This window comes from Balaenoptera ricei, chromosome 1, assembly GCF_028023285.1.
Source record: "Balaenoptera ricei isolate mBalRic1 chromosome 1, mBalRic1.hap2, whole genome shotgun sequence".
NCBI classification, from domain to species: domain Eukaryota; kingdom Metazoa; phylum Chordata; class Mammalia; order Artiodactyla; family Balaenopteridae; genus Balaenoptera; species Balaenoptera ricei.
Window position 1 is genome coordinate 174372414 of NC_082639.1, and position 15186 is coordinate 174387599.

The 15186-nt window shown below is 45.0% G+C and overlaps 1 long non-coding RNA gene across 1 annotated transcript; it reads left to right on the forward strand.

The window, feature by feature from the left end:
- Window positions 1–8159: 8159 nt before the first annotated feature.
- On the forward strand, window positions 8160–13997 carry LOC132354064 (uncharacterized). Its single transcript, XR_009499169.1, has 2 exons — window positions 8160–8362; window positions 13369–13997. It is a non-coding gene; the product is annotated as an uncharacterized LOC132354064 (long non-coding RNA).
- Window positions 13998–15186: the final 1189 nt, after the last annotated feature.

The window sequence follows — 15186 nt, forward strand, 5'->3', positions numbered from 1 at the left end:
ATATTGATACACATGAATTGTGACTGAGCATTTATTATATGCAAGATTCTATAGGGTTACAAAACAAATTTGGAGGCATTCTTCTCCCTAGAAACTTACAATCAATTGTGTAAAATAAATGTATAAATAAACAAATAAATATAATACAAGCTGAAAGCCGTAAACTTCATGTGGGAGTTCGGAATCTAGTGATTCAAAGGAAGGAGAAATCACTTCTGGCTGGAATCAAGAGAGAGAGTCCTTCCTTGTTGTTGAAAAAAGCCAAAAAAAAATCACCCTTTTGTGTTTTGTTTGTTTTGGGGTTTTTTGGCCGCATCATGTGACTTGCGGGATCTTAGTTCCCCGACCAGGGACTGAACCCAGGCCCTCAGCAGTGAAAGTGCGGAGTCCTAACCACTGGACCACCAGGGAATTCCCCCCAAAAGTACCATTTTGAATGGGGAGCTCACCATAGTACCAGGACAGCTATTAAGAGAAGTTTAAAAGGAAATGCACAATCAGATTAATCAGATTTGGTGTGATTGCTGCTAGATACCCAGTTAGAGGAAGAGGGAATATTTATATGTGTCACATCTAGGGCTTATTTCCTTCCCTTTGCGGCTTGAGTAGTTCTTTTTTTAAGGCCTAAAAGCCCATCTTTTGTCCAATTAGTTCCCCTAATTAAAAGCATCATGATGACAAATGCTTGCTCTCATATCCTGCATTTTTCCTAATCTAATTACACTGCTTCTAGATATTTCCTTCCAGTTCAAAGTTTTTACAACTTGTTTTAACACTTAAGAACAATGAGTAAAGGACCAGCTTTCACTAATCATATATATAAGGATGTATGTGCCTTAGGATTTTTATATTCTTTGGGGAAGGCCTAGATTTCAAGGGTCATAGAGGAAGCCCACAAGTCTAGAGCCTAGAACTTTTCTAGCCAATTACTAGGATATTAATGGGAAAAAAATTCCAAAAACTCACAAGGACTCATAAGAGAAGCATCAGAATCTCCCCACGCTGGCTCTCTTTATCATAGCCTGGTTGGGTGGTGTGTGGGGTAATGGTGACAGAGTGGGTTAATTAGGAGAAGATACTGCAATAAAGAAACATAAGCCTCATCTTAAAAAACTTCAGGAGAGTTTCACTACTTTATCTTGGCTTGACATGGTACAGAACCCACTTCCATAATCTATTCATGGAACCAGTTATATCTGGTAGGTGCTAAGGATCTAATGATAAACAGGTAGAAACAATCCTGCCTTCAAGGTGGCCATGATGAGATCCATAATGTTTCCCAAGTTCATTTAGACCAAACTGATCGCTTCCTTTTTTGCAATATCTTGAAGATCTGAGAAAGCAATGACTCAGAGTCTCTGGCAGTCTTAACAACAGTCATTATAAAAACAGAGGTTTGGTTTATAGTAATAATAGACTAGAAAACTCAGACACATACAAGAATATTTTTGGCAACATTATTGGCGATAGCCAAAAACAACCCAGATGTCTATCAACAGTGGAATGGATAAATAAATTGCGTGAATGTGGATCAATATCCAGAGTTGCTACAATACATTATTTTTATTTATTTATTTTTTATTATTATTTTTTATTAATTTATTTATTTTGGCTGTGTTGGGTCTTTGTTGCTGCGTGTGGGCTTTCTCCAGTTGTGGCGATCGGGGGCTACTCTTTGTTGCGGTGCAAGGGCTTCTCACTGCCATGGCTTCTTTTGTTGCGGAGCATGATCTCTAGGTGCACAGGCCTCAGTAGTTGCGGCATGCAGGCTCAGTTGTGGCTCATGGACTCTAGAACGCAGGCTCAGTAGTTGTGGTGCACGGGTTTAGTTGCTCCGCGGCATGTGGGATCTTTCCAGACCAGGGATCGAACCCATGTCCCCTGCATTGGCAGGTGGATTCTCAACCACTGCACCACCAGGGAAGTCCCCAATACATTATTTTTAAATATCTAGTTTTCAACACAAAAATTATGAGACTTGCCAAAAACTGGGAAGGTGTGACCTATACACAAGAAAAAAAGTGGGCAACAGAAATTACCTTTGATTACCTTCTGATGTCAGACTTACCAGAAAAATACTTCATAGCAGATATTATAAATGTGTTCAAAGAACTAAAAGAAAAGATGCTTAAACAAATAAGGAAAGATATGATGACATTGTCTCATTAAATGTAAAGTATCAATAATGAGACAGATTTTTTTGTTTTTTTTTAAGTATAACTGACCTACAACACTATGTTAATTCCTGTTACACAACATAGTGATTTGATATTTCAATAAGTCTAGTTACAATATGTCACCATACATAGATATTACATAGTTATTGACCATATTCCCCACTCTGTGCACGTCATACCCATAACTCATTTATTTTATAACTGGAAGTTTACACCTCTTAATCTCCCTCACCTATTTCTTTCCTCCTCCCTCTCCCCTTCTTCTCTGGTAACCATCTGTTTGTTCTCTGTATCTTTAACTCTGTTTCTGTTTTGTTATATTTTTTTATTTGTTTTGTTTTGTTAGATACCACATATAAGTGAAATCATAGAGTATTTGTCATTCTCTGTCTGACTTATCTCGCTTAGCATAATACTCTCTAGGTCCATCCATGTTGTCACAAATGGCAATATTTCATTCCTTTTTATGGATGAGTAATATTCTTTTGTGTGTGTGTATATATATGTATACCACATCTTTATCAATTCATCTACTTATGGGCACTTTGGTTGCTTCAATATTTTGGCTATTGTGAATAATGCTTCAATGAACATAGGGAGGCATATATCTTTTCTAGTTAGTGTTTTTGTTTTCTTTGGATAAATACCCAGGAGTGGAATTGCTGGATCATAGATATTATTTTTTAATAATGGAAAAAAGTGGAAACTCAGTGTTGAAAAATACAATAACAAAAAATGAAAAATTTACTAGAGAGTTCAGCAGTAGATTTGAGCTGAAGAAAGAATCAGTAAGTTTGAGAACAGATCAATAGAGATCATGCAGTCTGAAAAACAGAATAAAAATGAATGAAGAAAAATGAACAGACCCTCAGAGAAATGTGGGATACCATTAAGTGTATCAGCATACAAGTAATGGAAATACCAGAGGGAGAGGAAAGAAAGGAGCAAAAAAGAATATTTGAGGAAATAATAGCTGAAAACTTTGCAAATTTGATGAAAAACATCAATATACAAATATAAAAGCCCAACAAACTCCAATTATGATAAACACAAAGAGATCCACAGCCAAACAAATTATACTCAAAATGTTGAAAGACAAAACAAAGAGAAAATCTTGAAAGAACCAAGAGAAAATGATGCATCGTATATAATGGAACCACAATATGATTAACTTCTGACTTCTCATCAAAAACAATGAAGGCAAGAAGGCAATGGGATGACATATTCAAAGTACTGAATGAAAAAAATAACCCTGTCAACCAAGAATTATATATCCAGCAAAACTATCCTTTAAAAATAAAACTGAAATAAAGACATCCTAAGATAATTAGAAACAGAATATTTATTGCTAGCAGACTAACCTTAAAATAAATGCTAAAAGAAGTTCACACTGAAAGCAGTGACTCCAGACAGTAATTCAAATCCACTCAGAAAAACAGAGTGCTGGTAGAGGTAATTATGTAAGTAATTATTAAAGACAGCATAATTGAATATTTTTTCTCTGTTCTTCCCTTAACTGATTTAAAAGGCAATTATAGGGCTTCCCTGGTGGTGCAGTGGTTGAGAATCTGCCTGCCAATGCAAGGGACACGGGTTGGAGCCCTGATCTGGGAAGATCCCACATGCTGCGGAGCAACTAGGCCTGTGAGCCACAATTACTGAGCCTGCGTGTCTGGAGCCTGTGCTCCGCAACAAGAGAGGCCGCGACAGTGAGAGGCCTGCACACCGCGATGAAGAGCGGCCCCCGCTTGCCGTAACTGGAGAAAGCCCTCACACAGAAACGAAGACCCAACACAGCCAAAAATAAATAAATAAATAAATAAAATTTTTTAAAAAAGCAATTATATAAAACAGTATGTACATAAATGTATTTCTGGTACTGTAACATATAAAACATAATATGTTTGACAATAACAGCACAAAGAGGTTTTGTGGGAACAAAACCACCTTGGAATAAGGAAATAACACCAGGTGATAACTCCAATCCAAAGGAACATATGAAGAGAACCAGAGATGGTAAATAAGAAGCTGAATGTAACAAATCCTCTAAATTTATATTGTTTTCTTTTCTTCTCTCAGCTTTTTAAAAAGGCATAAAATTATATAAAGTAATAATTATAACAATGTATTGTTGGGTTTGTAACATACGTAGACATAAGCACAGTAAGAAGAATAGCACAAAAAAGGGGAGGGTAGAGTAGAGGTATATAGAACCAGCATTTCTAAACACACTGGAGTTTAGTTAGAATGAATCTGATATAGATTCTGATAAGTTAAGATACATATTGTAAGCCTTGGGCAAACACTAAGAAAATAACTAGAAATATACATATTTAAAGGAACTAAAATGTTACACTGGAAAATATTTGTGTAATACAAAAGAATAAAACAGACACTTTAGATTCAAAGATCCAAAAAGCATTTTTAAATAAACCTGAAAAATGTATCTTGCAAATAACAACCCATGAGAGCACAATAACAGCACAAAGAAGTTTTTTGGGAACAAAAGCGTGTTGGAATAAGGGAACAATGCTGATAGTAACTCTACCCCTAAAGAACAAAGGAAGAGAACCAGAATTAGTATTAGCATAGCTTGTGTAGCTCTATTAGTAATCAGGCAATATAGACTTAAAAATATGTTACTAGTGATAAAGAGGGGTATTTTATGATAAAAGAATCAAGCCTGAAAAAATGTGAGTATTGAAATAATAGAAAATATGTTCTCCAACCACAGTGCAGTGAAACTGGAAAGTCAATACCAGAAAGAAATTTGGGAAATTCATGAATATGTGTAAACTAAACAAAATACTTCTAAATAACAAATGGTTCAAAGAAAAAATTACAAGGGAAATTAGAAAACACTTTGAGATAAGTGAAAATGAAATCACAACATACCAAAACTTATGGGATAAAACTATAGTAGTACTTAGAGGGAATTTATACATGTAAATGCCGATATTTTCAAAAACGAAAGATCTCAAATTGATCATCTAAACCTCTACCTTAAGACTTTGGAAAAAGAAGAAAAAGTAAACCTAAAGTTAGCAAAAAGAAGGGAATAATAACTATTATAGCAGAAATAAATAAAATAGAGGATAGGAAAAATAAAGAAAAACAATGAAACCAAAAATTCAATTAAAAATAGGCAAAGGATTTGAATAGATATTACACCAAAGAAAATATACAAATGCCCAGTAAGCACAAGAGAAGATGTCATTAGTCACTACAGAAGTGCAAATCAAAACCACAGTGAGATATCAAGTCACACCCACCAAGGTGGCTATAACCAAAAAGATAATAACAAGTGTTGTTGAAAATGTGGAGAAATTGAAACACTTATACATTTTTGGTGGGAATGTAAAATGGTACACTCAGTACAGTTTGGTGACTCCTCAAAATGTTATACATGGAGTTACCATGTGACCCAGCAATTCCACCCACAGGTATATACCCAAGAAAAATGAAAACATATATCCACACAGAACACGTAACATATATCCACACAGAACACGTAACATATATCCACACAGAACACGTAACATATATCCACACAGAACACGTACACGAACATTTATAGCAGCATCATTTGTAACCAAAGCATAGATGTTATGACTTTGTTAAATTAGCATGTGTTAAGTGGAGCACAGAGTGCTAGATGGTGAGCTGCAGTTCAACAATAGACCACAAAAGAAAGGGAAATAGAGAAGATTATCACTCACCAGTCCTAGAGGAAGTACATGCCAGGCCCCAAGGGTCCACGTGGGGAGGTGAAGTCAGGGTACAGACAGAGAGAGAGACAAGACCAAGGGCACATGCCTCTCTTAGGGTCTGAGGGTAGAGTGCTTTGGGGTTCCCAGGCTAAGGTTAGATTGGTTAATTCAAATTTAAGAAGCGGGGTTTTGTTAAATCCCACAGTGGTCTTTTCTAAGGGGCACATAAGGCATACAGGCTCTGGGAGACGGTGGAGGCTTTTGGTCACAAAGGCTGTTGGGTAGTGACATCAGAAATGGGCTGCTATCCAGGGCATATGCTTGCATATGAGAGGTGCGGGTGTCAGTTTAAGGTCCCTGGAGGCCACTTGGCCAAACAAAATGGATGCCAAGGCAGCAATCCCGTGGAGTAGCTTAGCTAAACTCGTGACAATGAAACAACCCAAATGCCTATCAACAGGTGAGTGGCTGAACAAAATGTGGTGTGTTGATACAATGGAATTTTATTCAGCCACTTAAAGGAATGTGGTACTGACACATGTGGGAATGTGGATGAACCTTGAAAACATATCGTTAAGGGGAAGAAGTCTGTCACAAAAGGTCACATCTTCTATGGTTTCATGTATATAGAACGTCCAGAATAGGAAAATCCATAGAAAGATGAAGTAGATTAGTGTTTGTCTAGAGCTGGGAGGAAATGGGGAGTGATCGCTAACGGGCACATGATTCCTTTTGAGGGTGATAAAAAGGTTCTAACTTTGATTCTGGAGATTTTGCACAACCCTAGGAACATAGTAAAGTGATTGAATTATGCACTTTGAATGGATAAACTGTATGGTATGTGAATGATAATCAATCTGATTTGAAAAAACACTGACTTTATATACAGCAATAGCTTAGGAACGGGGTTCATGTTCTAGTTGGGAACGCAGATTCCTTTCATACAAAAATAAATAAAACTGCAGTTCAATATACGGATATAAAATGAGTGACACTCTCAGAGCTATGGGATTGTCAGGCAGGAGAGGTCCCCCAGGTGGAGAGACTGTTTTAGAAAAAGCTAGAACTTCAGCTGAGCCTGGAAAGGTGAAGATTCATTCCTAGGAAAGTCGGGAGAAGCCAGATGTGTGGCCTTGCAGGCGCGTCACGTCATGGACCGGGCAAAAAGGATGCAACTATGAAGGATGCCTCAGAAAGTTTGGCCCCAGCTCAGGGTTTCTATAAGGAAGCAATGGAAATTTTTTAGAGTCCATTTGATAGGTTAAAACGGTATATTTTTGTGCTAATTTGCATTTCTTCTATTATAGTGAGGAGGATCCATATGTTTATTAGTCATTTTATTTGACAGACGTTTGTATATTTGTGAGGTTTCTTTCCACTGAAATGTTTTCCTTTTGTCTTACTAATTTTGTAGAGTTCTTTATAAATTAATTAGTATATATTATAATTTATAATACATACATATAGGGCTTTTAAAAAATATTTAAGTCACAATTCTATCTAAATTTTGGATGAGCCTATGGCATGGTATAGGGATTTTTTTTTTTTTATATATATAAATAGCAAATTGTCCCAGAATCATTTATCAAGCAATCCATCTTTTCTACATGGATTGAAAATGCCTCTTTCATTACATAAACAGTAGATCCAAGTAAATGGGTCCCATTTTCCCTCTGGTTTCTCATGCTCCCTGGCACACCATGATGTCATGCAATTCGGAAAGCACCTTGCAAAGATTTATCTCAAAGAGAAAGTCGGAAATCTCCTAAATAAATGATAGATAATAGAAGATCATGGTGCATGCCACACAGTCACTTCCGATGATGTTGTGGACGACCTAGAATGATCTGGCAAATGCCCACCGTAGTATCTTCGGCTGGTGGAATTACCAATGTTTTTCACTTTCCTCTTTTCTTCCATTCAAATCTTCTGCGACTAAAATATTCGGAAGACAAACAATAAATGTTAATAAGACAAAAACGCTTTCAAGAATTTAAATCCCTGAAGGTTTAAAAGAACTCAGACACAGGCATGTCTGGGTCCTGCACACAGAGTTATACCAGGTTCAGCAGCTGCTGGAGTTGGTCGTACCAAAGTCCACGTGGCGGGCTCCCCCAGGGAGATCACCTCAGATGCCTGAGGCCCTGCCATCATGATCCGTCTCAACCCTACTTCCCACAGCTGGCACTCCCCTCCCTACTCCTCCTGAGAGGACACCAGATGAATCATCCCTTAATTGCATAACAAGGGCAACGGGCCGGGTAGAAAGCGGTGCACATCTTTCCCCCAGGGAGCAGGGAGTCCACAGGGCCTCCTATCAGTGAGAGCCAATTGTTTTGGAAGCCACGCCATGTAGCTTCTGCCCCGAGCTTGGGGAAAACCAGCATGGCGACCCACATACCCTCCAATGGGAAGACAGGCGCTGGGGGTGAGAGAGCGGTTTACTGTAAAGACCACTTGGATGTCCAGCATAAGGTACGTGGGAGGGTGGGGAACGAAGGGGACCAAGGCAGAAAGAGTGGTTCAGTCTCCACCTGGACGGAAAGCGTGACCAAGAAGGTAGTGTTTGGATTTATGGGAAATGAGCCTTCTCCTGCAGGGCTTTGCGCCCTCGTGAGGCCTTTCGGTCAGTTTCCTTATTTAAATAATGGGGATAATGATATGTATGTCATTAAGTGACACGTGCTATTAAGCGCCCGGCAGGGCCTGGGCTCTCCTGAGTGTTCCTTTCCTCCACATGGGCACAAGGCATCCCTCCCTGCCCCCCACCCAGGGCCTGGAATGTGCCTTTAGGCAGACCCCGTGCCAGCAGCGACCGGCAGACCAGCAGGCAGAGCGTGTGCAGCAGGTCCCGCCTCTCCTGGGGAGGCCGGGGTCCGGCACTGGGCCAGTCATGTGACTGTCCGGGCGGCAAGGTAAAACCCAGCGCAGGAGGTGCCGTGGCTGCAGCAGAAAACCCTAGGGCTTCTTCTTGTATATTGCATTTCCGGCCCAGCAAAGAGGCATTGTACAAATTCAACACATAAACAGCAGTTTGGGCCTTAAGCTCAAAAGCCTTTTGGCATTCTTCTGTTTCTCCTCCTAGCCGGCGCCTCCCCGGCGCTAGGGCAAGAAGCCCAGAGAGTTCTTTGATTCCTCTCTCTCTCCCTCAGCCCGGCACCCACCCCAGCAAGTCCTGCCACGTCTGTCTGTTTCCTAAACCAGGCTCTGGGGGGCACCCTCCCCGCGGCCGCGACCCCGGGCTCGCTCTGCGGAATAACCCAGCAGCCCCCTCAGAGCTCCCTACAATGTCCACCCAGACCCAGCGTGTCCCCACTGCCGCTCTGGGGGGTCTTTACACAACATGGAGTTGATCCCACTGCCTCCTCCCCACCCCTACTGAGGACCACCGCCTTCCCTTTCCTCTATCGCTGAGGCCCTCGCGCTCTTTGGCTGCGGGCCCCTCCCCTCTCCCCAGACCCTCCCTCTGGCCCTGTCCCCTGCTGGGTGCTCCCGCCACACTGGCTCCTCCTTCTCAGACGCTGCTGAGCCCCTTCCCTCCTGCAGGCTGCCCTGCTTCTGACAGCTGGGTGAAGCTTTCTCCTTGCCAGGAACCCCTGCCCCACGGCTGTCCTCTCCTCCAACAGCCATCCCCACTCACCCACTGGAGGCTCAAGGCCTCTTACTTCCTCCATAGCAGTTGTTTGCTCATTTGTCTTTCTTTCCCTTTGGTCTGTCCCCCCCAAGGATGCAAGGGGCAGGCACGCAACCTTGGTTACTTGTGTGCCGTCCCAGCCCAGTGCTGGGCACAGGGGAGGTGCTCAGGTAACGCTTGTTGCACGCTTGTTCAGGGACTGAATATGTGGAAGAAGGAAGAAATTGATAAATGAATGACAGCGGACGGCCAACACCCTTGTCTGACCCTCCAAGACGCAGTGCCGTGGCGGGGTGGGGAGAGGTCCCGGGCAGACACCCACACATCTGACCTCAGGCTGGCTTGGAGCCCCAGGACTTCCCATGGGAGCTTTGAGTGCTGAGCCTTGGAGAGAACTCAACATCCGGTGCGCCAGCACCCCAGCTCCCGCTGTCGGCGTGTCCTCTGTCCTTGTCCTCTCATCAGCAAAGGCTCGTTGAACTCCTATTATGTGCCAGGCATCGTTCAAGGCACCGAGGATGCAGCAGGGAAGCAGACAGCCCCTGCTGTCATGGAGCTTACATTCAAGGGGGGGAGGGAGACCCCCAAAGAGTGAGCAACTCAGAGAGAAGCGAATACAGAGTGGGACGGCAGGGAGCAGGGCGCTGGGATAGAGAGTGACACCCGTGGATGGCGGCTGGGGAGGGGGAAGGTCAGGCAAGTTCCTGACCTTCTCTGCTTCAGTCTCTTCATCCGTGAAATGGGCTCATGACAGTCCCTCTTCGTAGGGCACCGGTAGCCCGTAAATCAAGTCCCCCCCTCGCCTGTTCAAAGCCAGCATAGTGCCTCCTGACACTAAGAGCCCTGCATGAAGTCCCCACCACTAGCTCCACGCCCCCCAGCCTTCACCTCCCTGAGCTCATCCCCTCCTGCTGCACCCCCAGCTCCCTCTGGGCACCCTGCTGCTTCTCAGTCAGGCCAGGCAGCGCGCGGGACAAACTCCACTCCCTTCCAGACCATACCCAGGGCAGCCCCAAGACCAGACCCCCAAACCGAAGCTCAGGGTCTCACCCTCCCCGCCATTCACACTCCATACGCTCAGGGTGAGGGGCAGCCGAGGGCAGCAGCGGGTTCGTTCTGAATAACTTTTCTAGCGTTGTCAGCAATTACACAGGGAGAGCTTCACGATAGCCTACTTCCTTGTTCCCAAGCCAGGTTATCCAATGGAGGTGCCCATGGAACCCACGCATTCTCCACGGATTTCTGTTTTGTGTTTTATGTTGGCCATAAAACAATAAACAGGGACCAATTTTTGCCCCAGTTACGCCACCAAGCTTCCTACAGAGACTTGTTCTGTTTCTGTCCCTTCCTTTCCCTGCCACAAACACTTACCCAGCACCTACTATATGCAAACACGAGGCTGGAGGCAGTAGGAGGGAGATCACATGTGTTAACAACTCATTCTAACAGAGAGCAGAATAAAATGGGGCTAAGGCTCACTGCTGTGTCCAGAAGAACCGATTCTTTCCAGCCGCAGAGCTCAGGGAAGGCTGCGTGGAGGAGGAGCCCTTGAGCTGAGCCTTGAGAGAGAAGCAGAGCTCCCAGTGCAGGGCTGGGAGGTGGCTGACGGGAGGGGGCAAAGGCCAGGGGGTGGCCTCTCCTGGCCAATCCTGGCAGTCCTCCCCACGGGGAACCTTGGTCTGGAAGGAGAGCCGGGCAGAGGGTGTGGTGGAGCTGGGGAAAACAGCAGTGGTGCCAGAAAAACAACTTGGATACCTCTCGTTGGCAGAGGACTAAGGCTGCTGGGGAAGTGATTCCTATTGTTTCTGTTTCCTCCATGGGGGGCTGCTTGAGAGGACGCAGCAGGTCTCTGATTGTCAGTGGCCTTGAGAGCTTCTCAAGAGGAAGGCAGAATAGGAAGAGCCCCCTTGAAGAAATAAAAGCTAAGCAAGGATCAAACGACAGCGCCCGTGATCTTGTAAGAAGCAGGCTACAAGAAAATTACTCAGATTCAGAATGCCGGAGCAAAGAGGCACTTGGGCGCCATCCACTCCGGCCTCATTATTTTACAGAAGAGGGTGCCCAGGTCCAAGGAGGTGAAGTGACTGGTACAAGGCCACACAGCCGATTGCTTTCCTGACTCTGTACAGCACTCAGATTACTTCCTGGGGCCAAGAGCAGGTGGAAGGAAAGACAGAGGTCCCTTCTCCCTCCCTCCTGTGTTAGCAGAGGATGGTTCCCAATTCCCAGCCAGGCAGGCCAACGCCTGCCCAAGTGCCCATGAAGACCTCGTGTCACAGGGAGAGCCTCACACGGGTCCCGGGTGGCCCACCCCCTCCCTGCCCACCAGCCTCCTTGGCTCTGAGGCCTGGGAGGTCTGCCAGCTCTGGTTCCAGCCCCACCAATCAGGAGAGCAAAGCAGGACGGGCCTCGCTCACAGCAGAAGGATGTCCTCAGCAGAGGCCTTTGTTTGCCAAGGTCAAGGTCGGTGATCAGGCTGGGGCCGCTGCACTTTACCCACCCTCCCCCCACACTCCAGCCACCCCTGCCTTTTGGGAAGCCTTCCCAAGACAGGGTGAGGGGCCCCTCCTATGGGCCCCTGGGTCCCCCCACGCACACACGCATCACACGGGGTTGTCTGAAGCCGTACGATCGACTGCAAGTTCTCTCAGGGCCAAACCCTACTTTGTTTATTCTAGAAATAACAACACCACAATGACACATTTTGAACTCTTTCTATGGGTTTCACTGTGGTGAGAATTAACTCACTCTCTCCTCCTGATAACTCTACAAAATGGGTAGAGTTATTACCCTCATTTGTCAGGTGGGTAAATTGCGATTCAGAGGCTGAGCCTCTTGCCCAAGGTCACAGAGGCCTTCAGAGGCCTCTCGTGGAGTCAGATTTCAGGGACACAGCAATGTGCCACCCACATTTGTCTGCTGGGATCGTTGTGTGCAGAGAGCTTTCCAGGCTCTTGAAGAGTCCTTTCAAGACTGCCTCAGTCCCTGAGAGCAGCCTCAACTAAAGTCACGCGCCTTCCCAGGGCAGCCCACGTCCATGGACTGATCAATGTGGGGCATTAGGCCTGGCCTTCCCTGGACAAACCAGGTCAACCCTGAAGGCCCGTTCTAGCATCAGAGCTCCCGTGACTGGGAGAGGGCTTTACTGGGCCTGCAATGCAACTCAGCTTCTCCCTCTGCTGAGTCCTGCCCCCTTCTCCTTGGGGGTTGATCCCAAGGCAACCCTATAACCACCCTGCGCGTGAATCTCCAACCTGCAAAGGTCTGTTTGACATCAGGATACAGTGCGGTAACCATGCATCCAGTTGCCCTCCAGTGAAGCAGCTCCACCACCCAGCGTGGTGCCGGCTGCCAACTAGAAACTGGGACTTGCCATCTGCCTCTACCAGGATGAAGCCACTAGCCACTGCAGCCGCTGGCCTTCAACACCCCCTGAAAGGAGTTCAGGGTGGAGATCAGGAATGAGTTTTTCCCTGTGCTCTGGGAAATACTGGCAGAATAGGCCTTCAGATAGTTAGATATTTTCAGGAGAAGATTTTATGAGCCCAAATTCTTGCCTCTTCTCATATCTAGAAAAGCACTAAAATCATTAGTGCTTTAGGAGACATCTGCTCCTCGTGACTAGCGGTAAACTTCAGGAGACTAGCAGCAAGCCTCTGCAAAAATGTGTGCTTGACTTCGTGTATCTTCCTTCCCCCAGATCACATATATGCTGACATCCCCCCACTCCTACCTCTTCAGAGCAGTTCCTCAGAGCTATCTAAGAGGCTGTCTCCCAGGCTATATTTCTCATTTTGCCCCAAATAAAGCTTAACTCACAACTCTCATGTTGTGCATTTTTTTTCAGTTGACACGGAACACAGCAAAAGTGCTCGAAATGTATTTGTAATAAAGAAGACGTGGTATACGCATGCAATGGAATATTATTCAGCCCTGAGAAAGGAGGAAATCCTGCCATTTGTGACAACATGGATGGACCTGGAGGACATTATGCTGAGTGAAATAAGTCAGAAAGAGAAAGACAGATACTGTATGATCTCACTTATATGTGGAATCTGAAAAAAGCCAACCTTGTAAAACCAGAGAGCAAAATGGTGGTTTCCAGGGGCTGGTGGGCAAGAGAATGGGAGAGATGTTTAAGGGCACAGCCTTGCAACTAGTAGATAAATAAGTCCTGGAGATCTAACACACAGTCTAGTGAATATAGACAACAATATTGTACTGTAGTCATCAAACTTGCTAAAAGACTAGACCTTAAGTACTCCCACCACACGCGTGCACACACACACACACACACACACACACATAATTATGTGACATGATAGAGATGGTAACCATGGCTACAATGGCAATCATATTCCAATATATAAATGTAACACATCAACATGTTGTACACCATAAATTTACACAGTGTTATATATCAAATATATTTCAATTAAAAAATATTTTTTGAATAAATAAATGAACATAAATGAAGAGACTCCTTGGATGATTTAACAAAAGTGCGTATTTGCCTTCCCGGTCTTCACTGTTTATAACACCTAGCCAGTAGGTCCCCTGCATGTTTACGATGAGGGGGGCGGAGACCCCTGCCCGCCACTCCTCCTGAGCTTTCGCGTGCTTTCCCACCGACGCTCAGGCTGCCTGTTTGTCCTCTGAACACTCTGTGCCCCGGGGACTGAAAGGACTTCTGCATCTCCGTGTTACAGATGAGGCCAGTCTGGGTATCCGGAAACAAGGCCACTGGCAAACTAGACCAAGTTCAGGGTGAAAGTTCAGAGTCCTTCCAGTGGCTGGAAGAGACTAGAAGCTATAAACAAACCCTTTCCTGCTCTCGTCTGTCCTCTGCAGCCCTTGATCCTGTCCCTCCCCAGCCCAGCTCCCCTGCAGTGCCAACTGGGTTTGTTTTCCAGCAAAGGGAAAGGTGGGGCTCTTATGTGATCAGGAGGACCCTGGAAGCCACTCACAGCAGATAAAGGATATGTTTAGGGGCAAGAGAGAAAAACACTAAGAGTGGATGGGGCAGCAGGCTGTCTCCCTGCCCCCAACCTCAGTTATGCCGGGTTCCCTCCCTCGCACTCTCCCCCCATCTCTCAGGCCTTCTTTTCCTTCCCTCCCACAGGTCAGGGCACATGCAGAGCTGAGCTGGGGCCACTGCAGAAGGCAAATATTTAATATCCTGCACGCTCGGTTCTGAATACACCCCATATGTCATCTTTCAAAGAAGCCTCTGAAGTAGATACTACTTACTCTACTTTTCAAAGGAAACTAAACCAAATCCTAAAATTCAAAGGAGTTGGGGACCTTGCTCCCCAACTTGCTCCCGGGGTCACAGGGCTGGAGGATTTGAAGCCAGGTTGTGGGTGCCAGTGCTGTTCCTATCCTGCAGGGTGGCTTCCTGCTAGCCTTGGGGCTTTGGCACGTGGGCCCGGGACCCTGGGATGAACAAGAAAGTGCTGCATGGAATCACAGTTACCAGTCAATGGGAATAGTAGCTGAGGCTGCAGAAATCACGCTAAGCAAGTTTGGCAAAATAAAGTAAATTCAACCAAACTGACTTGGGGTCACAGATCCCTTACCCAGCCCAGCCCCACGTCCCCTTGCTCTGCGCCTTGACCACGGCAAAGCAGCAGCTAAGCAATCTCAGCATCTCAAAAATCCAGAG